This window comes from Mus caroli, chromosome 12 (genome assembly GCF_900094665.2).
Source record: "Mus caroli chromosome 12, CAROLI_EIJ_v1.1, whole genome shotgun sequence".
In the NCBI taxonomy this organism is placed as follows: domain Eukaryota; kingdom Metazoa; phylum Chordata; class Mammalia; order Rodentia; family Muridae; genus Mus; species Mus caroli.
In genome coordinates, this window is record NC_034581.1 from 601956 (window position 1) to 627293 (window position 25338).

Genomic DNA, 25338 nt, shown 5'->3' on the forward strand with positions numbered 1-25338 from the left:
CCGGAGCCCTGAGAGCACCCCCACACCGAGGGAGCCAGGTCTAGTGCCTGTCTGCAGAGAATCTTGCAGCTGGAAGAGGCAGGCCTTCAATGTCATTTAGTTCAACCTTCCACCTCTTCAGATCTTTCCAGAGCCCACCTGAGGGCATCCAACTCTTTTTGGACACCTCAAGGTACGGGAAGCTTACTGCCTTCTAGGGAGCCCACTCAGTGGCGGTGCTCGAGCCTCTAGGATGGCCTCGAGGCGCCAGGCGCTCCGACCTTGGCCGTGTGCAGCCGTCTGGCCACCGCGGCACCTGGCTGTGGGTGGCGACGCGGCTGGGCAGGCGCTGCTGTCCCCAGCCCCAGTGCTGAGGCGCGCAAAGCGCAGTGGGCTCTGGTGGAGGTCGGGAGAACTGCAGGGCGAAGGCCGCCGGGGGCTCCGCGGGCAGCAGGGGGGTGGGGGGGAGGCACTTGACACCGGCCCGGGAGAGGAGGGGCAGCTGTCCCTACGACCAGTGCTGGATGCGGGGACCCAGCGCAGAAGCCGCGCCAGGTAGAGGGGAGCTGCAAGGTGGGGAGGTTGCGGCCGGGGGACCACCCGAGGGGCACAGTGCGGCCGGGATCGCGGCTCCGGCAGGGTGCCCGGCCCGGAGCGCTGCAGTCGGGGCGCGGCGGGGTCCCGAACCCGCTCCTCCCGCCGGGGGCGCTAGGACCGTCCGCGGCTCGGGTCGCTCCCGCCGCGGCGCCCCGGGGCCCCGGGTGTTGCCTCCCGGGCGGCTCCGCAGCGCCGGGGCCAGAGCCAGCGCGGCCACGGGGGGCGAGCGGCGGGCGGAGGCCTGGGCGGCGGGCGGCCGGAGGGAGGGAAGGAGGAAGGCGGAGAGAAGAGGCGGGCGGGGGGGACCCGGCGGAGGAGGCGGAGAGAGGGAGCGCGACAGCGACGGAGGGAGGGAGCGCGGCAGGCAGCGGGCGGGCCGGGAGGCGGCGCGGGCGGCGGCGCGAGCAGAGGACGAGCCGGGACGCGGCGCCGCGGCAGCAGGGCGAGCCGGGCCGCCCGACCCGCCGGGCCACACGGTAACCAGCACGGCCTGCGGCCCGGGGGCTGAGAGGGCGGGCGGGCGGGAGGGCACAGCAAGGCGGTGGGGAGCGCGGCTCGGACCCCGCAACTCGGCGCGCGGTGCTGAGAGCGCGGACGGCCCGGGCCGAGGGTTTGTTTATGTCCCCGCCGCTCGCCCGCCGCTCCTCTTCTGCGCGCCGCCTCCGCCGCAGACGCCCCTCGGCGCCCCCGCCCGGCCCGGGCTCAAGTTCAAGTCCGTACAATGCCGCGGGGGGCCTCCGCCGGCCTGCGCGCCGCCCGACGCGCGCTGCCGCAGGGCCCCGCCGCCTCCGCCTTCCGGGCTCTGCCCCCGCCCGGGGGCCCGGCCGGGGCCTGCGGCCGTGCGCTGCGGAGTGCGGACGGGACCGGGAATCGGGCGGCGGGAGGGGAGAGGAGGGGGAGGGGGCGCGGGCGGCCGGGGAGCGCCGTGGCCACGGCAGAAAATGGCAGCCTGGCACGACCCGGGCCCCGCGCCCGCCCCGCCCCTCCCCCGGGCCTGCAGGCTCCGCGCGGTGGGGGGGGACCCTGGAGGCCCCCGGCAGGGCCCAGGGGCGGCCGGGGCCCGCGCCGGGGAGCGCGGCGTCGGGATCTTCCCGCGGCCACCTGTGGCTTGGGGGTGCGGGGCGCCGGCGGGCCTGGGAGGGGCGCGCGCGTGGGGAGCGTGCCCGCTCGGGGGCGCACGCTCCCGCGGAGGCCAGGCGGAACGGCGTGGAGGGGGGGCGTCGCGCCCGGCTCCTCCCTGCCCCCGCTGCGGGCCGTGGGAGCGGGGTGGTGGTGGTGGCGGCGCCGCAGTGTGGGGGCGGGGCGGGAGTGGGCGAGGATCCCCGGGCCGGGCCGCGGAGGACTAGGAGGTGCGGGGGCGGGAGCAGCAAGGCTGGAAACGACTCCGGTGGGGATGCCGGGGTCGCCCCCTGAGGCAGACTCCCCCTGCACACACTCACACGCACCCCCGCCGGGCCGGTGTAGACGTGTCCTTGAAAGCTTCGCATCTGCACAGTGAAGGACGAGGCCTCGCCGAGGCTGCGGATCGGGGGTCTCAGTCCCCATGTTGCCAACACCTCAGGAGACACCCGAGCCTCCGAGCGGCTCCGGCCGCGGTCCGTGTCCTGCCCTCACCCGGACTCCCCACTCCACGCCGTCTTGCCCTCCCTCGTTGGCGCGGACCGAGCTGGCGTGCGTCCAGGGCCCGCCCCCAGCCTCCCCCAACCCCTCTTCGCGGGGCCCGCAGCCCTATGGCTGCCAAACTTCATTTTGCTTTCCTGGAGCCTGCGTTCTTGGGGGCACCCTCTCCCTTCGCTCCCCACTCAGTAGTTGCTCTCCCCCTGTCTCTGCATCCCCTCCTCTCCTCTTTTCCTGCAAGACCAGCTGAGTAGGTGTGGACACCCTGGGTGGGAGAAGGCTCCCACTGGGTCTCAGAGCTCCCTTCTCGGGCTCCCAGGGGGAGCCTTCTGTGGCTGCACCTTGACCTAAGATGGCGTCTTGCACCCAGCTGGGCAGTTCTGGCCTACGTAGGGCTGGGGAGGAAGGGCGGGCTAGGGACTGCATAACTGCCCCCTCTCAAACCAGAGGGGACAGGAGCCTTCGGGGAGGAGTATCTTCGGCCGAGTGACCCAGCTTGCCCCTCACTGCAGTGCCCAGAGACTGCCATCAGCATCCCCGGGGACAGTTCAGTCTTCATGTTTCACCCTGAGCTGCCAGCAGCTGAACCTCCTCCTGGGCAGGCTGTGCAGGGATTCTGGGATCAGGTGCTGCTCCACTGTGCCTCCTCCCTCCCAGGCAGATGTGACAGCTGCAGCCTGGGGAGCTATTCTTGCGTTGCAGGGGTGTTAGGACTGACCTGTGGGATTTGGAAAGCCCAGCAGCCTGGCAGACCCTCTTTGGGCTATCCTCTGTGCAGACAGGGGCCATTTGCAGGTAGTTAGAGCAGTCACTTGCTTTTGGATAGTTGGGTTGTGTAAGTTCCTGTGGGCTTTGGGGGCAAGCTGACTTGTCCCCTCTGCCTCTGGGGTCCATTAAGGCCCTGGTGGAGCTGTTGTTGACAGGTAATTCTGTCGAAGAGTGATGGGTGTGTGTGTCCAGGTAGGGGCCCCAAGCCAACTTATGTCATAGGTCTGGCACCTGCCTCCCCCTTCCCTGTGGCCTCCTTCTCTAGGCCCTGCTGCCTCTCAGAGCCCCCCTCCTGGTGCTTTATCTTTGCACCCCTCCCCCATCAGATCTGCAGCTCCTGATTCGTGCGCGCTCCTGGTGGCCCAAACTTTTTCTTGTTACTTGGCCCAGGCTCTCTGGTGTTCGCCAGGAGCCTAATCTGAGGAAAGGTGCATTCCCTTTAGACTCAAGGTCTGCTTTCCACAGTGGAGGAGCCCAAGAGAGGCCGCAATGGCCATTTGTCAGGGTGTCTGCAGGCAGGATTCCTCTGTGGGGTGGGATGCAGCTTGCAGGCCCATTCCAACTTTGAAATTCTATGGCTCTGATTTTCCTGGTGGAATTTCAGACCCAGAATAGGGCTAGAGTGGTCTGTTTTCCCTCCACGGTAGTGGTCATGGAGAAGGTCGGGGCTGCCAGGGGTGGGCTTTGGCAGAGAGGGGAGGGATGAGGGATGTTGATCTGTCAGGTCTGACTGCAGAGGGTGGAAGCCACAGCTTCCCTGCAGCCTCTCCACTTGGTGCTCTCCTGAATGTACTGCGTGGAAATGTGTGTGTGGGTAACTTGCAAGGGTTGTCCCCAGTCCAAGCTGTTGTATGTCCCTGGGTCCCTAAAGGTAGTTCACCATCAGTTCCATTCCGGGTCCCCCATTCTTTCCCACAAGCCAGCCACGGGCAAGATGAGTTGAAGGATCCTTGTCCAGCCTCTCTTGGTGGGAGGAACTGAAGGTGATCTGCCTTCTTCTGGTTGTTCCGTTCATTCGACATTAGTGGTGCCCATGAGGAAGGCTGCTAGACAGGCTCCCTACTCTCTCCCAGGATGCGTTCTGTCCTAGCCCTTCAGTTGCTGGTTAGTCCAGTGGTTATTGCCTGCTTGTAGGCCTCCAGTGGCCACTGCCTGTTGAGAGAGCACCTGGAGAGTTCAGCTCCCCTCTACCCCCACGCCCCCCAGACCCAAGTTACTTCCCAGATTCCCACAAGATTTCAATTTCAGGGAGCCAGATAGAAAAGGCACACAGAGCCTTACCTTTCAGATGGGTGGGCCCTCTTCTAGGATGTTCCCATGAACGCTCCAGCCCTTAGGAAGGGACCTAGGAGCCCCTGGAGCATTAAGAGCTGGGCTGGGGCCTTTGTGGGAGAGGCCAAGCGGGTTCTGTCCGGTTCCTTACGTGGTTGGCTCTGCCTTGCAGGGCCTTGCAGGGCCTGAGACAGAAGGGCTGCTTTACACACACACGCCCCCCCGCCGCCCCTCCCCAGCACTTACTGCCACCTCCAGGTCCTGACCTAGGGTCTCCTTCACCAGCTCCTCCCTGCTGTTGATTGAGCAGGTTGGCTGGTAGAAGTCAGAGCTGCAGTGTGATCCTTGGGGGAGTTGGCTCTAGCTCCATTTTAGAGGCCGGCAGCTTTCTCAGCAAGGCTGGGTTTCCACGGGGACTCTGCTGCTCCCTACCAGGGCTTTAATAGTAAATTAAAGGCGCCAGACTCCTTTCCCCTGTCCCCTTTCCTCCTGTTCCCTCCTACCCTTGAGTAGGGGGGCCCTGCTCTGTAGTCAAGCTCTGTAGACTGGCTTTCAACTGATTTCTTAGCCTTTGTCTCCAAAGTGCTGGCATTATAAGGGAGTTTGTGTAAACTTTAAGGGCTTACTTAGGGTCATTTGTGGTGGGTTTTGTTTGTTTGTTTGTTTGTTTTTTGTTTTTTTGTTTTTTTCTGTTTTTGAAATCCTGCTTACCCAGGCTGGTCTCAAACCTTCTTCAGCCTTCTTCAAGCTCTCTTGTATCTGGGGTGACATGCATCTGGCTTCATTTGTCTTGTTGATTATAGTGTTTTTCTCAAAGAAATGAGCCAAGCGAGTTCCATTAACACAAGTCTTTCGCTGAAATCTGTGTTGTGTCCGAGCTGCCTCCATTTGGCTAATTGTGTGGGCAAGATGGGGTCCACGCTGTGTGTCTGCATATTTGCGCAGACATGTATGGACACACAGCTTGCTTTATGTGAGCCAGGTTCAGCGTGTCGTAAGCAAGGGTCCTGGAGTTGGGGGGGAGGTATCTGTTGACTCAGCGTAGCTGTAGGACTTAACTGCTGGCTGCCAGGACATATGGAAGAGCCCAGCGCCATCTTAGCCGAGGGGCAGTGGATGGTGGGTTGCTGTCTCTGCTGTCTGCATTTGGGGTGCACCGGGCAGCGGCGGGGGGGCATTTTGAAGTTCTGAAAAACCCCATCCCGTCTCTTTTATAAAGCCTTGGTTTTATAAGAACGATGCTGACAGCGCTTGGAAATCTTGGCAGAGTGCTTCCATTCTCACAAATGGCTCTGTCAACAGGTTGTGTGGCACCTTCAGTCCCGAGTTTGCTCCAGCTTTTTACTCTTACTCTGCCTTGAATTCCCGTAGAATTTTCCCTCATGTTTGCTTCCGCTTGTCTGAGATTTTATTTGCTGGGCATTTCCTGTCAGCAGGGCTCAGTGCCCGCTTTGAGGAGCACCCAACTAATTAATAATGCAGGGTGCTGGAGAGGGAGGTCACTGCCAATTGAGAGGTCAGAGCAGACTTCTAGGAGGAAGGGGCAGCACCGAGGGCCTCAGAGCCCAGGAGTAGAGTGGGGGAAGAGCATCATGGGGAAGCCTCAGTGTGGGAAAGCTCACCCATGGTGGATGCCTGGGAGCTGGAGGGGGCCTGGGAGGTGCTGGGGTCTTGGTAAGACTCCCCAGTAATTTGGAGAGAGGGTTCCTGCACTTAGTGACCCCTGTGTGTGCCCAAGAAGAAGTGACTAAGTCTCCCTGCAGGAGGTGGAAGGAGAGCTGGCTGGGCCTCCCTGGGTGGGGGACATGGGGGAGGGGTGGAGGGAGAGCTGGCTGGGCCCGCTGAGCCCCAGGAGGTGCAGGGTCTTGATTCTTTACAGTCTGTAGTCTGGGGTTTAAGAGCTCAGACTTGGGACAGGAAAGCATGGGTTCCATTGTGTAGCCTGGTCTTGGCAACCAGGGGAAGGCCAAGCCCAGGTCCTCTAGTGCTGCCACTGATAGCAACAGCAGTGTGGCTTGCAAGCCAAAGAGTCTCTGTCGCTCTGGTCTCTCGGAGGCACTCCCAGGCAGAGACACACTCCCAGGCAGAGACCCTCCAGCATCCAGAACAGGAAAGAAGGGAAAGAGGTGGGATGACAGGATCTTGCCACAACAGCTCTGCCTTGTTGTGCCCTCCCTTCCCTGTTCCAGGGAGAAGCCTGGATGACTAGTCCACACTAATAGGTGCCGGGTGCGGTTGCTGTTCCATAGGATGTGGGGAGGCACAGGGCCCTCCAAGCCTGACCTAGGGCTTTCCTGCTGAATCCTAGTATGGTGGGGTTATTTTTCAACAGTGACTGTTGTTCTGCACTACTCGCTATCCTGTGAACTCCTCTGACTCCTAAGGCTTCCTGACCTTATTCAGATACAGGACCAGTTTCCCCTTTTCTCTTTCCTGTGGTCATTCCCATTGATCCTGTTTCAAATGTCAAGGTCGTTTAAATTCTGAGCCTGTTAACTGTTCTGTCTGGGTACACAGATGGGATGGGCAGGTGGCCATCTTACAGTCAGTGATGGGACTGAGATCGGGGTCTCCTGCTCCTAGCCCAGTGATTGTTTTGGTTTGGAATTTTGAGGCAGTGTCTTACTTTAGCCAAGGCTAGCCCCATATTCATGGCACTCTTTAGCCTGCTGGGATTACAGATGTGAACCTCTGTATACAGCCCCTGTGCTCTTCTTACCCTGGAGCTGGACACTGGTGCTGAAGATGCTTCCATTCTGCGGAATGACATGAGAAACTTAAGACGGGTGACTGTGGGGTTGAAGTGTCACACTTGTGGGCTGAACTATGGGCTGCTTCATTGAGATTGTCCGACTGGCCGTGACCCTGAGCATGCCTTCTCTGTTTCCCAGAAGACTCTGGGAGGTGTCCGGCAGTGTAGCCTTTCCATGCCAGGCAGAGGCATCGTCTGGCACCTTGGGTGGCAGAAGCTATGGAGAAGAGGCCTCCTGATGGAATGGGCCTGTGTGATTGACACAGAGTCCAAAAAGATGAGCTTACCAATGAATGAGTCAGTGAGGGATCTACTCTGATTGGTTGAGTTTCCTTGAGGTACTGTTGGGTCACCCTGAAATTACAGTGTGCTTAATGTAATCTCTTACCTTTTATAGATTAGGCTGGCCTTGAATTCTCTGCGTTCTAAGTGCTGGAGGTATTTTAAAAACTGTTTAGAATTTTACTGTGTTGAGTGTGTAAGTGTGTGTTACACACATGCAGGGCAAACATGTGGAAGTCAGAAGGACACCTGTGGGAGTCTTCCACCATGTGAGTCAAATTTAATTTTAAAAAACTCAGGTGGTGGTGAATCCACGGGTTCAGGAGGCAGTGGCAGCTGGATCTGTGAAGATCGAGGCCAGCTTGGTCTACAGAGCAGCAAGGGCTATACAGAGAAACCTTGTCTTGGGAAAAAAAGGAAGGAAAAAAAGGAGACAGACAGACAGAAAGAAGCAAGTCTTGTGAATTCAAGGCCAGTCTAGTCCACATAATGAGTTTCAGGACTACATAGTGACAGCATTTCTTAAAAAAAAAAAAAAAAAAAAAAATCCATTTATAGGTTAATGAATGCATATGAAAGACTTCCCTCTAAGGATGCACACCAACCTGTCATCAAGAATATACCCCCCATGTGTTTTTGTATTCTCTGAAAAACATGACTTTGTTTGTTTGTAATTACAACAACAACAAAATAAAGACATCACTTAAAAGGGGGTGAGGTAGAACCATATTCTATCCAGGAACTCTTGCAGTAGAGGGAGAGTCTGCAGTGTGGAGGGCTTCATCCTCAATAACTGGGACCAATGGGAATCCAGGCCTCGGGGCATGGCTGCCTATGAGGAAAAATAACCAGCAGAAAGCAGGCGTGGAGCTCAATACCATGACCACAGCACTCATGAGGCAGACGCAGGAAAGCTGCTGAGAGTCTAAGGGCCATCCTGGGCTACAGAGTGAGACACTAGCTCAAAGCAGAAAGCTGGACTTCGTGGCACACACATTTGGGAGGTAGAGGCACGAGAATCATGAGTTCAAGGGCATCTTCTGTCTACATAGTGAATTTGAGTGAATGTGAGGGCAGCCTGGGCTACTTCTGTTGAAGGAAGGCCCCTAAAAGGAAACCTCAGGCGTGGAGCAGTTGCAGTGCAGGGTTAATAGGAGTGTTAGTGTAGGCAGAGCAGGGTGATTGGGAAACGCACTGGGAACAGATACTGGATGAGGTTTTGAGAGAGATTTGCAAACAGAAAAATTAAACCTTTGGAAAGCTTATGGATAAAAATATGGAAACAAAACAAGTCAGCCAGAGAGAGATAGCTCAGAGGACGCACACAAGCCTGGAGAGCAGAGTTGAGTCTCCAGGAACCCACATAAAGGTGCGTGTGCACGCGCACGTTCATCCTAGTGCCTGGGAAACGAGTCTGGGGACCTCTGAGTTTGAGGCCAACCAGGTCTACATAGACTGTTTCAAACAAAACAGAAGTCCAAATAAATAAACGATAAGATATTAATAAATAGAAAGACATTGGCTTAAGTTTCTAGGTGACTCAGTCTATGCAGGAAGAGGCCTGGATCCAGGGACGGGCTGAGGACAGGGTACTTGTACTCAGTTCCCAGGAAAGTGGACAAAGCTAGGACCAGGATGGGAGGAAAGACTTTGAAAGTCCCCCTGAAAAGCTTCACAGCAGTGGCTAGTCACCCAAGTTGTCCCCTGGGTGTTAAAGGCATAACTAAAGATCCAGCCAGGGGTGGGGGCAGGTCTCTCAGCCCAGATCCCTGTAGAGCACCTGGAGAAGCCACACTCAAGGATGATTGCTTTTGCCGGCAGAAGGCCCTGCCACAGGTACAGGAGGATCTGTACAACTTGCCTTGTAGAGGGCTCATGCTGTCTTCTCCTGTGATCCAGGAGCTCCCGAGGAGGTGGGAAGCAGCAAGTTGGGTGACAGCGGAGAGGGAGGGTAAGGAAAGGGACATGAAAATTCCTTTTCCTGGTCACCTTGCTGCCCTGGGAAGCTCAGGGCCAGTTGTTTGGCAACAATACCATACTCACCATACCGTCCTCAGTCCTCCCCTTGGCACTGACTGGATGCCTCCTGGATCTGGCTGCCCTGCTGCAGATAAGACTAGAAGGGCTAAGACTGGCAGAAGAAAAGAACCTAGCATGGAAGGAAGCCCAGGGCTTGTCCCTCTGCTGACCAGACCCATAGTTCCATGCTTATGTGTGACAAAGGGAGTCAGGCAGCCCCCTGCTGGGGTTAGCTGAACCACATTTGTTGCCTGATCCTAAACAGCTTTGAGTTGCAGATTTTCTCTGTAAACTGAATGAGGACAGAGTCCTCATCTTACAGCCACACATAGGAGGTACCCAGGAAGGAAGTACCCCTTTTCATAAAGTGGGGTTCACTATACAGTGGGCCATGAATAAGGGGCCCCTCATGAAGGCCTTATGCTGTGAGAGCCTAAAGAACAACTATTCCCATCATGACCGTAAGATGAAGGGAAGAGGGTCAGTTTGGTAACTATATGTCAGTTTATAATACATGTGGGCACCTGTGGAATATCTGTCCTCTCTGTCCACCACACATGGGTCCTGGACATCAAACTCAAGTTGTCAGGTTTAGCAACAGAAATCTTCATTTCCTGAGCTACCTCCATGGTCTCTCTGTTACTCCTGCTGCAAAGCCAGGCATTGGCTATAGAGGCTCCTGCCCTCCCACCACCCCCCATCTCTTATGGGTTGTGGTTCTGCTGGCCCTGCTGGCTTTGCCCATAGTCTAGAGCATGGGAGGGTCTAGACCATAATCAGCTTGGCAAGTGGCATTTCAATGGCTTCTAATGGCTTTATTGCCATAGACAGTGTGCTTGTTGCTATCCACTCAGAGGCCTGTGCTTCTCAGCCTGGCTGGTAGTAGCTTTAGGGCCCTGCCTGATACTGGAGGCTCATCTTAAAAGCCCAGTGGGACTGGGCAGTGCCTCTGCAATTTCTCTGGTCAACACCTCTCAACAGCTTGGTATCCTAAACACAGCCCCCCCCCCCCCCCCCCCGTGTGGCAGGTCCATCAGCCTTTCAGCTTTCTCTGGGGGTCCCTTGCTCCAGATGCATAGTATTCCTATTCATTTCTGAAAGGCCTCCTGAGTGCCACGCGTTGGTTATACAGATGAAGCGCAAGGACCCTGCGGCTTCAGGTGAGAGATGGGTAATGAATTGCCAGCTGTGGTCAGCTTGAAAGAAGCAGGAAGGGGGCTCATGTCCTTACTGGGGCTGGATAAGGGAAGCCTAGTCACAAGCTGGGAATGTCCTGAAGGGATTTCTGAAGGATGTGACGCCTAAGCTGAGAGGAAGGGCATGGGGCAGTTAGCTAGACGGTCAAGGGTATACTCAGCCCGATGAAGCTGGAGGGCTGGGCCTGGCCAAGCTGTGGAAGTCGTGGTGTTATCCACAGATGACGGTGAGAGTTACACTTGGAGTCCTCCAGTGTAACTCCAGTGACATCCAAGGAAGGCCGTTCTGGGGCGCCCCAGAGGAGAAACTCAGAAGCCAGTGTAGAAATGTAGGGTTCAGTAGAGGAGGGTCTGGACCAAGGGCTGTGCTCCACAGGGAGGGAGGGAGGGAGGGGAGGCAATGGCGACTCTCTGCTTTCTGCATGCTTGGGAGAGCCCATGATGGCTCTGGGGTGTTGCTTCCTGGGAGACATTGGGCCTGGGCCTGGGCCAGGCTTGCAGAAGGAGGTGAGAACCTGCGTCAGAAGGCCTGAAGGGGGCGTCCGTGGGATGGGTGAGTGCTAGGCAGCCCTGCAGATGTGTGAGGGAGGCGGGGATTTCACCAGGCTTGTGCCACAGGCATCCTCCAGTGTTCCTGGGGTTTGGGGATTTGAACTGGGATGCCTGCTTCTTAGTGATTCCCCCAAAGATGTGCTCTCGGGCCTAACCCTCCACTTCCGGGCTGCTCCATTTGGGTAAGTATTACTGTCATCTTCTGAGAATGTCCTTGGACTTGAATAAAGCTGCCCCGCTCCATCAGGGCCAAGTCTGCCAAAGGAGGAGGAAACAATCTGGGACCAGCCTTTTTGGTGAGGGAATAGAAAAGATACAAAAAACAGTTGGAGAGAAAGGAGTTTTTAGTGTTTCATGAAGTAGAATCAAAAGACTGCTCCCAAAATCTTTTTGGGATAAGGACACGAGCCATGTTGGTATTGCTGAACTCAGGCGGAGGCAGTGTGGCAGTATGCCAAAGCCATCGGACTTGGCACTGGGTAGATGGGGTTTGACCTTGGCTCTGCTACTTCCTTAGCTGGTGTCCTTGAGAGGATCACCCAGCCTCTGCCCACCTTGCTGTTGCCATCTGCAGAGTGGATATAATCTCAGAGGCTCCGTGGCTGTTTGTTTGCCGGGTCTATGCTTCTTGCGTGAAGACTGGCTGTTTTCTTTCACTGTCTTTTGAAAGACTCCTTATGCAGTCAGCTTCACAGGTGTTTGAGGATTTAAAGTCAACCATTTGTGTTCTTGGTTTGGCACAGAGCAGACGTGTCTGCAGTTGCCTGCTTCCCCATCCCTGTCTTGTGAGCTGAACGGCTCAATCGCATCTTCTGGTCTTTGTAGCTATGATGGTCTCTGTCAGGTCCCAGTGACTTCCTGGTGCTCAGTTCCTTGCCACCAGCCTGGGTCACCCCAGTACACTTGAGAGGCTACCAAGGGTGAGAGCTGAGAGGATCAGAGAGGGAGTGTAGCTGTGACGGCCACGGGGCCACGTGTGAGCTGGGTGGTGACCTGGATGGTCTGTTGTCCTTCTGCAGAGCGAGCCCTCTGGAGCCATGGTTCCCATGGGGCCATTTAGCTGTGTTGTGACCCTGTGGCCCTTGCTGTGCCTGTTGGTAGACATTTGAAGATCCTCTGTGTCCAAGAGGCTTTGGCCAAAGATGGCTTCTCATCAAGGGTGTGTATGTGGATGGTGTTGCTCAGGCGGTCCCTGAGCAGCGCTGTAGCTGGGTGTGGCTTGCTGTGAATCTGCTACAGAACCTTGCAAGGGCCTTGAGCCTGAACTGGCCCTGGGGAAGCTGGGTCTCAATGAGCTCCGGGTGTGGGGGTGTAATCACATGAAACATACAGCATAATTAATCCTGTATGCTCTTAATGATATGCATAATTGTTCTGCATGGTAATTAGGTGTAAATGGTGAGCAGTTCACATAAATGTTTTTGTAATTGGTATTAATTTTGCAGAGGCAAACCAAGTTTGTGTGGTTTTTTTTCCTTCTTGCTTTGTTACTTTTCTGGTGAAGGCAATTCCCAGATTTTGGAGGGTTCTACTGCAAATGTTTGTTTCTAGGGCAATGTTTTGTATGTTCTTGCAGAACAATGTTGTGAACGGTTATGAGCTTCCCAAGCTGGTTTCCAAATGCCTCTTTGGCCCACACAGTAGGTGAAATGTGCAGTCTCCCATCTGTGTGGAGGTGACAGCGGGTCCCCTGCTCCAGGTGTCCCCTAGGGTCTGCAGCTTCTGGAGGGCAAGTGCTTGAGGGTCGGTCACCATGCGAGCCTTCCTCTGTGTGTGTGTGTGCGTGCGTGCGTTCCTGTGTCTGCTTCTCATCTGTGACTGTTTGTATGACTCTGTGCATCCATCTGTGTCTGTGTGTGCATGTGTCTGTGTTTGTCTTTTGTGTTTGTGTCACGATCTCTATTTCTGCGTGCCTCTGTATGTGTATCTGTGCTGATAGGTATGTGCTTGTATGTCTGTGTGTGTGAGTCTACATGTATACATCACGTCTCTATGTAGCCCTGTGTATTGCTTGTGTTTCTCTCTGTGTGTGTGTGTGTGTATGAATTGTTGTGTGTGCTTGGTCTCCGTGTGCATTTGTTGGTGTGTACACATCTAGGTCTGTGTGACTTACAGAGATTTCTAAGGCTACCCTAGAGGAAAAGCTGCTACCCTGAGTCAGGCTGCAGCAGACACCCAGGAGTGTGAGCTAGCTTACTACACAGGCTAGGGGACCTGGCCTTTTATCCTGAGTCATGGAGTAATTTTTAAGACAAATGTCTGCTGAGCATCCACCGTGTACCAGGCACTGAACTAAACCTCCAGCTCCTGTTCTCATGTCTGAGGCAGACCTAAGATGAGATTCTCATTCACCTCGATTCACAGGTTAGGAAACTGAACTCCTTGCTATCCAAGGAGGAGCCAAGCCACACTCATATCTCCTGGTCCTGAAGACCCCAGGAACTTCCCAGTTCTGACCTAGGAGTGGTCAGTTCCTTAGTTTTTGGCATGCTCTGTGGAGAAAGAGGGTGATGGTGGGCCTGGGGGAAGCATAGATGTTGACACTGTGGTAAAGAGGTTGCAGGCAAGCCAGCTTCCCAAGGGCTGGGAGGCCAGATTCTTCCTGGGATCCTTACCACCTCGTACCTGGGCACCTAGGGGCAGGAAGACCTGCAAAATCCACGGTGAGTGTCAGTTTTGGCCTGCAGATAAGAGGACTAGAGCCCCAGCTCCACATGGTCTTTCCATGCCTTGTAGCTTTGCCAAGTGACCTCCAGAATGAGGATTATGGGGGGCAGGGTGTCGCTCTCCTCACTGCAGCACTGCGCTGGGGATGTTGCAGCTGCTGGGGAGTGACTTTGCACACAGTCCTCTCTGCCTCAAGGGTCAACTAGAACAGGACAGAGGCCAGCCCCAACTGTGGGCCATGCTATTTGAGTAGGAAAGAACAAGGCACGAACGAACCTTGACCTCATGTGTTTGGGAAACTAGACATATCTCTCTACATGTGTGGTGTTGCATGATCACCTACAGACACTATCAGAGACCCTGGGTGGGTAGATGGTCAGAGAGGGATGAAGGAAGGAGAGATGTCAACCTGGAGGATGGGGCAAGGGCTCTCAGGGGACTTTGGGGGGGCACCCCTTTGAGAGGAAAATGGTGTGAACAGACTGTGGGAACTAGGGGTCAGCTGGGAGAGGTGAGGTCGGAGCCAGCTGCCAGTATAAGATCAAACCAGTGTGTGAAAATAATTGGCATCTCACAGTTGGGGGGAAGTCAGCTTTATCAAGAAAAATTTGCATTCTGTACAACTCACTCTTGTAATTGTCCGGTGTGACTGTCTTTAATACCTTCCAGGACTGCACCCATCACTGGAGTCAGTTGTAAACTCATAGACATCAGGTTTGCGTTAAGGGAATCATGTGTGGACATTCTATTGCCCAGTGACACAAGGTTCCTGGAGTGAACTGAAGGAGGACTTTGGAGGATTGGGTCATGGGACTAAGGGGAGACAGCCATTTCTACACACAGAAAGAAGAACCTAGGAAACAGAGCCAGCTCTAGGGGCCTGGTTCTTGAGAGCAGAATTTGGCCTGTGCATCCAGATAGGCAAACAGAAAATAAAGACGGACAGAGCCTTAATGGGGATATGTCCTTGTTAAGAAAAGAACTGGGGACAGAGTGAAGGTTAGTATAGAAGTCCGGCAGGAAGGCAGGGCTGGCTGCCTCCTCACTAGCCCTGGCCACAGTACAGAGCCAGGGCAGCAGAGGCCAGGGTGGCAGATGTTCCTTGGGCTTGTGAGCTTCCAGAAGCAGGGGCTCTTGTACTCTGTAGCCCAGCTCAACTGTGGTGTTCCCTACATGAGTGCAGATGAGTGCTTGGAGAGGGGGTGGCCAGCTGTCGGAGTGTTGTGAACAAGGAAGGTTTCATGTGAAGAACTATTAACTGTAGCAGGACTGGGATAATAAGGCTTGGTCAGCCAAAGAGAACAAACTCCAGTGGGATACACAAGGAGCGAGCATGAGAACAGCTACTACTCCTGGGACTGCCAGGATACCCAGGCAAGGCTGCCCTGGGACTGAGAGCCAGCCCTTGTGGGAGACGGTGTGGCCATTGCTCCCTAGATGGCAGAGGAGTCACTCGTGTCATGTGGATGAATCTTGGTGGACCTTTTGGGTCTAAAGGGGGCATGTTCCTTGAGGTACACTGCTTAGCTTCCCAGGGGCGTGCCGGGGAAGCTGCTGGCTGCTGCTCTCCTGCCCTGCTGGAGCAGCTGCTGGAAGAGCAGAGTGCTGGGAAGGTTGGCCTCTATGAGAGCTTGATGCTAGAAAGCATCTGGGCTGTGAGATTTGGATGCTGTATGATGTAGGGACCTTTCTGACAGCCCATGGGGACCAGGAAGGACAGTCTCCTCCTTGAATATCTCTCTAGTGCTTCCTCCTCCTCCTCCTCCTCCTCCTCCTTCTCCTCCTCCTCCTCCTCCTTCTCCTCCTCCTTCTCCTCCTCCTTCTCCTCCTCCTTCTCCTCCTCCTCCTTCTCCTCCTCCTTCTCCTCCTTTCTCCTCCTTTCTCCTCGTCCTCTTCCTCCTCCATCCTCCATCCTCCATCTTCTGTGGTTTTTGAGACAGGGTTTCTGGGTATATCCCTGGCTGTCCTACAACTCACTCTGTAGATCAGGCTGGCCTTGAGTTCACAGAGATCCACCTGTCTCTGCTTCCCAAGTGTTGGGATTAAAGCTGTGTGCTACCACTGCCCAGCTATCCAATGCCTTCTACTAAGTTTTACATTGTGCCAGCCAGCAACGGAGAAATATTTAAAGGGCCCATACATATTTTTACAGAGAAGGCAGTGAAGGGTACTAGCATCTGTACAGTTTAGTTGGTACTTTGGATGTATGGCTTTCATGTGCATCTTTCTCATCCCTCTGACCTCCCACACAACAGCAGGACAACTGGGTATCTACCTGTCCAGAGTTCTAATCCTGGCTGGTCATGGTATCACAGACCTGTAACCTTAGCATTTGAGAGGTGGAGGCTAGAAATCAGGAATTAAAGATGGGGCTGGAGAGATGGCTCAGCAGCTGAGAGCCCTTGCTGCTCTTCCAGAAGACATGAGTTCAGTTCCCAGCACCCATGTCAGGTGGCTCGACATCGCTCATAACCCAAATTACAGAAAATACACAAAAGTTGTGTTTTCTGTGTTTGTTCACGGGCCACATCTGCTATCTGGTTTCCTCTTGTATAAAATTCTGTATTAACTGCATGGAAGCCAGGAGAGCCTCAGTGGGTGCCACTTCATAGTGACCCAAGCCTTCATTATTCCTGAAGGAGCAGGATCCTCTATTGTCCTCGCTTGGAGGTGTGGAAATTCTAGGATACACTGGAGGGATTTTCCTAACTTCCAGTCTAGTCTTCCTGGGCTCAATGCTTACTAATAGGACCAGTCACTCCCGACATTGAAGTAAGGCAATGTTTTCAGACAGTCGAGTCAATGGCCCCAGGGGCCCTCAAAGCCTGGCATATGTCTCTCCTCCTCACAGACCTATTTTGAGGCCTCCCAGTGAAAGCTTTCTTTTCAGGATTGAGTCTCCGGTGAGTTGAAAGGTATGGGGAGGGGAGCAGGAGTCAGTTGAAGGGGTCTGAGGAGAGTGAGTGAAGAGGCTGTACACTTGGCAAGCGTGGCCCAATCTTGAGAGAAACACGTTGCCGTAGCCCAGGAACCACCTCCTGAAGAGGGTAGAAGCTGCCACAGAACTCCCCCAGGACCACATGTTGACTCTCCCCAGTGCATTCACGTGTGGACACTCTGTAGTCCTTATTAGCACGCAGACCACGGGAAGCCCGTTTTGGTAGCCATAAGGCATAGCCTGAGACAGGAGCCTTTGGTGGCCGACACCCAGCAACAGGAGTTCCTTTATGAAGTCTGTGGTGGATCCTGTTGACTCCAGAGGACAATTCCAGCTCTCTCACAGCAGCTATTTTGGGCATAAACCTTTTATTCTCTCTGCGTTAGGGGCTGTGCCATGGTAACCATTAGCGCAAGCAAAGGAGTCTGTGATTCAGACTCATCCCTCCCCTGCGGCTGCCATAGTGGCAGGAGGTGTGGCTTGCTCATGAGTGCATCTGATGGTGTGCTGTGGCTTTCCGGGAGTGTGAGATCCTTTCGTGATGACTCCTGAGTCAGGCTCTGAAGTGGGGACAGGATGGCAGGGCTGTTGGCCTGTCACCAGAGGCTTTTGGGATTCTGTGGGCATCTGGTGGGCTGAGTGTAAGTGACACTTCTGAAAGTGGGAGCAAGTGGGATGATGATGTCATCTCACCCAAAAGTGGAAGCAAGACCTCCCCCTGTCCCTTCTCCCCAGCTGCAGCCTTGTGACCCAGAGCGCCTAGGCTGACCCAGCACTGCTGTGTGTCGCCTTGTTTTGATGGCTGGATCCATGGTCCTTTCCTGGGATGGCTGAGCTGTGCTCCTTAGGGTCCTCCCTTCTTCCTTTAAAGACATGGGTGACATGTTTAAGAGCATGCTTCTTAGATTTGTTATAGGACTGAATGGAGCAACCAGCGTGCCCTGGAAGCACAGTGCTTGTCATGTGCAGGCACTCAGCAAAGAGTTAAATGAATAAACTAACTCCTCCATTGGGCAAACCTCTACATTAGAAGGCTGTGGTTAAGCACTCGGTGGTGTGCACTCCTTTAACCCCAGCACTCGGGAGGCAGAGGCAGAGGCAGGCGGATCTTTGTGAGTTCCAGGACAGCCAGGGCTACACAGGGAAACTCTGTCTCAAAAAAACCACTCAAACTGAGCTAGGAACGTAAGACAGGTGGAGATTTTTTTCTGACCTGTCTATGCCCAAAGTGAACATAGTTGTAAAAGTCCTGAGCTAATTACAAGAGATTGTGATGGGCAGGAAGACCTTTGAACCTTGGTCATCTTGCTAATTACAAGCGAGTTTGGGAGCCTTGCTTTCTTCATCTGGAAAAATGGGGATAAAAATAATACTCCCTGTAGATGGTGGTGTGTTGTGTGAGAATGAATGAAATGTTGACATCATAAAGCTCTATTCACTAGCATGGTATGGTATGGCATTGCATAGGGACAGGGCTTCTGATTGAGCGATGTCCACTTGTGGCAATCCAGGGATTTTGAGAGGAGAGAAATCTGTGGGTGGATGAGTCAGACTCTAATAATTGTGAAGATTTACTGATGTTTTCTCAGCGCCAGGCACTCTAGGAAGCATTTTTAATTCATTACTTTTTCAGTCTCTCCATGGCTCTGTGAGGCAAGTCCTGTTTTCCCCTCACTTTTACAGCTGAGGAACCTGAAGCTGAAGCTCAGTTTTGTATCAGGCCAACAAGATTCAAAGAAAAAAAGGTCGAGGTTTGAGCCAGCCCTGCTCCCTGGAGGACTTGGCAGAGCTCCTGAATCAGGCTCCCATCAGCCTCCTCAGACTCACTCACACAGTACAGGAAGTTCCCTCAGATCAGGTGGGCCAGTACCCTGTACCTACAACTGTCATCTTTGATTCCTTCTCTTCATCCCTTGGCTCTTTGTCCTGGCCCTACTTGACCCATGTGGCCCCCTAGACAGTGGCTGGCAGCTCCTGACTCCTGACTCTCTTTTGGTTCCTTTCACCCTTTGTAGCATCAGTTTAAAGGGAAAAAAAAAGTTCCAGGTAAGGCCTCTGATTGGCTCTGTCAGATCACATGTTCACTGTGCAGCAGGATGGGTATTGGGGCAAGACTGTAAGCACAATTAAAACCTTCAGAAATCACCAGAAGAAGAGGTGGGGAGGGAGGGGCTGCTGGGTGTTGACCTTGGCCATGTTTGGGTGGAACAAGGATGGGGGCCTGTGGGCGCTGACCGGTTTATTTTGGTTCAGAGTGATACATGGGCCCTAGCTGAAGTGGGCACAGGGAGGAGCAGACCTGAGGCCTCAGTTCTGAGGTGTTGAGGAGGTTGAGCCTGGAGAGGAAGGTGGAGATGGTGTTGGGGATGGTGTATAGTACTGACTTGAGGCCCAGCAGGAGGCCGGGTGAGGGGGCTGTGGCTGGGATGGCATGGTTTGGCGTTGACACGCCCAGTTTGGGAGTGGTGAGAATGAGGTGCTGTCATGGGCTGAACTGGGAGGTAATGCATTGGAGGACTGGGTACTCCATGAGGGACAGGGTGCGCACTGGAGGGAGGGAGCTGGCGATGGAACTGTGGGTGCAAAGAGCTGGGGTTGTTTGTTCTGTGGGACTTGATTTCACAGAACAGAGGAGGAAGAGTAGCTGCAGCTTCTGTTTCTGGAGGAGAGATGGAGGCCACATGCCACCAGTGGCCATTGTGGAGTGAAGGTCTTTTCCCCAGTGCTGACCCCTCCCGGTAAAACTTTGCCTTTCCTAACAATCAGAGGGTCTAGGAAGCAAGAGGATCTGAAGACAGCACCGTGCTCAGCGGTCCCTCTGCAGTCTCCGCCACTTCTAATCCTCTCAAATGCTTCCTCCAGACATCTATCTTATTTTATATTCCTTCAGTCCCTACTTCTGCACATAACACTTCTATGATCCCTCTATGTAGACATTTTAGTTGATTTCCTTTTTAGTAGATCTTTTGAAAATTTTTACATCTGTGCCTGTGTCTGTGTGCATGTGCGCACTTACATATACCATGGCACATGTCAGGACATCTTGCAGGAGTCAGGTCATCAGGCTTGGCAGCAGCAAGCACCTTTATCTACCGAGTCATCCTGCCCACCTCTGAGTCTCTTTAACCCCATAGGCCTTTTCCACTCCCCAGCCTTTCTAAATAGTTTTGGCCCCACTCACTCCGGCCCTGCTCAGTCTGACCTAAAGATTTATTTATTATTATATCTAAGTACACTGTCTTCAGACACTCCAGAAGAGGGCATCAGATCTCAGTATGGATGGTTGTGAGCCACCATGTGGTTGCTGGAATTTGAACTCAGAACTCTTAACCACTGAGCCATCTCTCCAACCCTATCCTGGGTTTTCTGAATCTATCATTGTAACTACAGGGTCCTTGGAAATGAGAGATGATGGCAGGAGCAGGGTGGCAGAGAAGGGGTGAGGGTGAGAGAGACTGATGGCCATCGCTAGCTTTGGAGATGGAAGGCGCTGTGAGCCAAGGAAAGGCGTCAACCTCTAGAAGGTGGCACAAGAAGGAGCTCGGATTCTCCCTAGCATCTGTAGCAAAGAACGCAGCCCTGCCAGCACTCTGACCTTAGTCTTAGTAGAACTGCCATGACTTCTCATGTGCAGAGAGGTCAGGTAAGAAATCTGTTCTTTTAAGCCATGAATTTTGTGTTACAGAAAACATTTGTGCTCTGTGTGTGTGTGTGTAAGTGCCTTTGTTAAATCAACATAATTACATTATTATGTCAATGTAACTGTTATTCACAGCTGAGCCTAACAAGTTTCCTTTTTGTTTTTTTTCCCTGTACTTAGTAGTTGTGTGTGTGTGTGTGTGTGTGTGTGTGTGTGTATGTTTTAACTTGTCTTCTTTGTGCCTGTTGATAATTCCTTCTGTAACTGTGTGTTGAACATGCTTCTGTCCACATTTTGAGGCCTTTCCTCTCTTGCCCTGGGTCCACTCTTCTCTAGGCACATGGCTGTGATTGTTCCTCCGTAGTCATCCTTGGAACCTCTCTACCTATTGGTTGTGACTGTTTTTCTGCCTTCCTCTTGCTCAGTTCATCCCTGTGGTTGCCCTTTAGGACAGGTGACTGTGTATCCAAATATAGTCAGTGCCTGGGTTCTGGTTATAGAGGAGGCCTAGAGGCTGTCCCTGCCACTTGTCTGGTCGAGTGGCGGATGCACAGAGATGGCGGTGCCTGGCAGGCCTGTATCTTGAGGTGGTTACTACATAGTCTCTCTCCAGCTTCACAGCAAAGGATCCTCTCCCTTGTCTCAAGTGCTGGTTGTCCTTTATTGTAGGCTCTTTCCCCAGCTTCCTCTGAGTAGAGTGTGAGGCCTGGTGTGTCTGAAGGTGCCTTTATTCTGCTTTCACACTTACATGGTGAAATGGCAGAGTAGAGAACTCTACCGGAACAGGTCAGATTTATTTCTTTTTCTCCCCCTTCCCCAAGTCAGTATCTTACTGTGTAGCCTTGACTGGCCTGAAACTTGCTATGTAGACCAAGCTGGCCTTAAACTCATAGCAAGCCTCCCGTCTCAGCCTTCCAAGTAGCTGGCATGACAGTTATGCACAGTCATGTCCATATTTTCTTCTTTGTAACAAACCACTTTTATTAAATGATGAATAGTCACAGGGCAGTGGTGGCGCATGCCTTTAATCCCAGCACTCAGGATTCAGAGACAGGCAGAGCTCTGAGTTAAGGCTAGCCTGGTCTACAGGTCCCAGGACAGCCAAAGCTACCAAAAGAGAAATTCTGTCTTGAAGAACAAAACAGAACCAAGAAAATGAGGCAAATAATCATGGGGTGCATTGCCGGATGTTCTGGCAGCATGCATGGGCTCATGGGTAATGCTGTGTGGGTTCATGGGTAATGCTGTGGCTCTCCTGTCTCTACTTCCATCTTCTGGGACAGGGGTGTACTGGGATTACAGACATGTGTGCTACTGCCTCTGCCTGGTGTTTGCTTGGATTCTTGGGATCTGAAGTCCTTGTCAAACCTGTGTGGCAAGCACCTCACCTGCAAAGCCACCTCTCCTACGTACATTGTGGTGTTTCAGTATGTCTGTGTCATGGTCCAGTCAGGTCAGGACACCAAGCATGGTGTGTGTGTGTGTGTGTGTGTGTGTGTTAGGAACAAACTCTTCTTATCAGCTATTTTGAAATGTACAATTCACTAGTGTTGGCCATAGTTGCTCTCCTGTGCCACAGAGCAGTGAACGTTATCCTTTCATGGAGCTGGAGAGATGACTCAGCAGTTAGGAGGAGCACTTGCTGCTCTTGCAGAGGGCCTGGATTCTGTTCCTGGCCCCCATGGGTGCTATGGGATCCATTTCTTAGAGATACAACATGCTCCTCTGTTCTCTGAGGGAACCCATATACATGTGGCATACATAGTCACATTCACATAAATTTAAAAAATAACTTTTAAAAAAGGTTATTACTTTAGCCAGTGGTGGTGGTGCATACCTTTAATCTCAGTGCTCAGGTGGGAGGCAGAGTCAGGAAGCCTGGTCTACAGAGTGATTTCAAGGACAGCCAGAGCTACACAGAGAAACTCTCAGAAAAAAAAAAAAATTATACTTGTATTCTGTTGTACCTCTGTACCCATTAACCATGCCTTCTCCATCCTGTCACCACTCCCCCACTCCATACCTACTAGTCTGTACCTTATTTCTACCTACTAGTCTACCTTATTTCTGTGAGACCCACATGTAAAAAGCTTTCTCCTCGTCCTCGTCCTCTCTGAGGCAGGGTCTCACTCTGGCAGTTTGGAACTTGCTATGTAGACCAGACTGTCTTTAAACTCACAGAGATCCACCTGCCTCTGCCTCCCAAGCGCCGGGATTAAAGGTGTGCGCCACCATGCCCGACCGACTTTTACATGCAGATGACACCTTGTGGTATTTGTCCTTCCTGGCTGACTTATATCTTAATCTAATGTGCTCCTAGCGCCTGCAAGTTGCTGCAGACGACAGTTTTGTTATTCTGTAACTGAACAATACTCAGTTGGGCATGTATCCCATCTTCCCTTTATTTGGTCACCCATTGGCGGGTGCCCAGGTTGATCCCTACTGCAAACACCACCTCAGGAAGCACAGGAGGACAGATGTCTCTCCCACACCATGCCTCTCTTTTGGATCCCTCCTATAGGTATGGTGGTGGGCTGCTGGGATCCTAGATAGATGCTAAATCATTTTATTTCCAGCTGGCCACTGAGTTTTGTGTCTACTACCACAATGTTTGTATTTGTAGAAGTTCATTTTTTAAAAGATGCATTTATTTCTAACAATGTATATGTGGTCATGGCCGTGTCTGTATATGTTGAGTGTGGACACTCAAGGAAGCCAGAGATGTCACATGCCCAGATGCTGGGGGTGGTTGTTCCGGTTGACATGAGTTCTGGGAGCTGAACTTTGTCTTCTTTAAGAGCAGTCTGCACTCTTTAACAGCTGTGCCATCTTCCCAGCCCCTGGAAGTGCTTTCTGTTCCCTTCATTTTCAGCAACATCACATTCTTGTTTGTGGCTATAGAAACCATTGATGTGTTTTGCTACAATTGGTTTGGTTTTATTCTGGTCCCTATCTTACGAGTCAGAGGCTCTCCTAAAGTATCTATTGGCCCTTGGCTGACCTTTGATAAGAATTATAGGAGGCAGAGGCAGGCAGAGCTCTGTGAATTCTAGGCCAGCCTAGTCTTATGTAGCAAGTTCCAGGCTAACCAAGGCTATATTAGTGAGACCCTTTCTCCGAAGGAAGGAATGAAGGAAGGAATGAAGGGAGGGAGGGAGGGAGGGAGGGAGGGAGGAAGGGAGGGAGAAAGAAAGAAAGAAAGAAAGAAAGAAAGAAAGAAAGAAAGAAAGGAAGGAAGGAAGGAAGGGAGGGAGGGAGGGAGGGAGAAAGAAAGAAAGAAAGAAAGAAAGAAAGAAAGAAAGAAAGAAAGAAAGAAAGGAAGGAAGGAAGGAAGGACGGACGGACGGACAGGAGTGGCCATATGTGATGATTCAGACCTGAAATCACCACTCAGGTGATAGAGGCAAGAAAATCTCTAGTTTAAGACCATCCTGGGCTACAGAGAGTTTCAGGCCAGCCTGAGCTCTATAATGAAATCCTGTCTCAAAAATTAAACAAACAAAAAACCCAAAACAAACAACTGAGACCAACTAACCCAGAGAAGTTTATTAGAAGCTCTGGGCCCAAAAGACTTGTCAACTTTCAGATCCTCACTGGTGAATGAACAGGTGATCCTGGCCCATAAGGCATTGGTGTGATTCTTCCGCCTTTGCGTCAGGGCGAGAGTGGGGTCTGGATGCCTCAGGAGCAGGGTCTGGCTGTCTACCATTGTTTTCCAGTCCAGAAGGGACTGAGAACTCACATCAGCATTAAATAAACTTACTTCTGCTGGCTAGAATGTCACCTGTACCTGAACCATTTTGCCCTCCAGAGAATCTGAAGTTTCAGCTACAGAGGCTGCAGGTGGCATGGTTCTTACTCCAGCCCCTCTGCTTTCACACTGGTGAAAACGCTTCAGTTTAGTCCCACAGGTGCCTGGTGCTATGGCGACAAGGGTCTATTAAGAACTACTCATTGAAAATCAGCTTTTACGTGCCTGTCTCTGATTTGGCTGTTAAGTTGCTTTTGCAATCTTGAAATTTTGTTGGTAATGTCTTTTCCCTTGTTAAGTTCGTTCTTGTCATTTCATTTCACATCTTTTTTTTTTTTTTTTTTTTAAAGACTGCTAAGTTGAAGAAGACTGTAAGACGTGGAGTCGAGCTGGTACTGCAGTCCTCTCCAGGCATGGTGGCACATGCCTGTAATCCAGCACTTGGGTGAGGATAGGCAGAAGGATCAGGGATTCAAGTTCTCAGCTGCATAGCAAGTTTGAGGGCAGTCTGGGCTGTGTTAGACCCTCTCAGAAAACAAAGGCACAACAGAACAGGTATAAGAGTGATTCGGTTAGCGGGGTTCTTGGTATGCACAAGGCCTTGAGTTTCATCTCTATCACCACAGAAACCCAGCACGTAGGGCATAGTGGCCAACTCTAGCTTGTGGGAGATGGAGGCAGGAGGGTCAGGAGTTCAAGGATGACTATTTTCCCCTGTGTGTGTGCGTGTGCACCATGTGTGTGCCAGCCGTCTGTGGAGGTCTGAAGAGGATGCCATCTCCTGGAGCTAGAGTTACTGGCTGTTTTGAGGCACCTGGTGTGGGTGCTGGGAACCAGGGTCCCCTGGAAGAGCATCAAGCACTCTTAACCACTGAGCCAACTCTCTAGCCCCAAGGATAAGTGCTTTTATGCTGTTGTTGTTAGAAACATTGTTCAGGGTCGCTATGGACATGAAAGAATTATTGAGGAGATAAAAACTGCTGGTGGTAATGGCTGGGCTCATGGTGAGGGTTTCTGTGGTGTAGCCTTGGGCTTGGTGAGAAGGATGCTGTAGGTGCTATGGGTTACAGGAGCTGCTGCTAGCTTGGGACAGTGACTCCCAGAGCCCATGGCTCCCTCTAGCCAGATTAGCTTGAGAGAAGAATGTGGCTCTTAAGTTTAGGTGGACAGTGCTATGTCCTGGTATGGGGCCTTGGCAACTAAGTGGGGCATTGCCTGGTCACACACTGATGATTTCAGATGATGCTGAGGGCTTTTGAGGTCTCTGGGTTTGACCCAGGACCACTGTTCTCTGTGCTGACCTTTTGT

General features: G+C 52.8%; 1 protein-coding gene across 3 annotated transcripts in view; it reads left to right on the forward strand.

Annotated features, from left to right (window-relative positions):
- The first annotated feature begins 437 nt into the window (after positions 1-437).
- The window catches only part of Dnmt3a (DNA methyltransferase 3 alpha), a 105398-nt gene continuing 80497 nt past the window's right edge, over positions 438-25338 (forward strand). The window contains exon 1 of one of the 3 annotated variants that reach the window (XM_029484347.1): positions 438-534. The gene's annotated coding sequence lies outside the window, so the exon portion shown is untranslated. Of the gene's footprint in view, positions 535-968; positions 1053-24401; positions 24476-25338 lie in introns of those variants that run through there. The other 2 variants (XM_029484345.1, XM_029484346.1) reach the window with 2 other exon arrangements.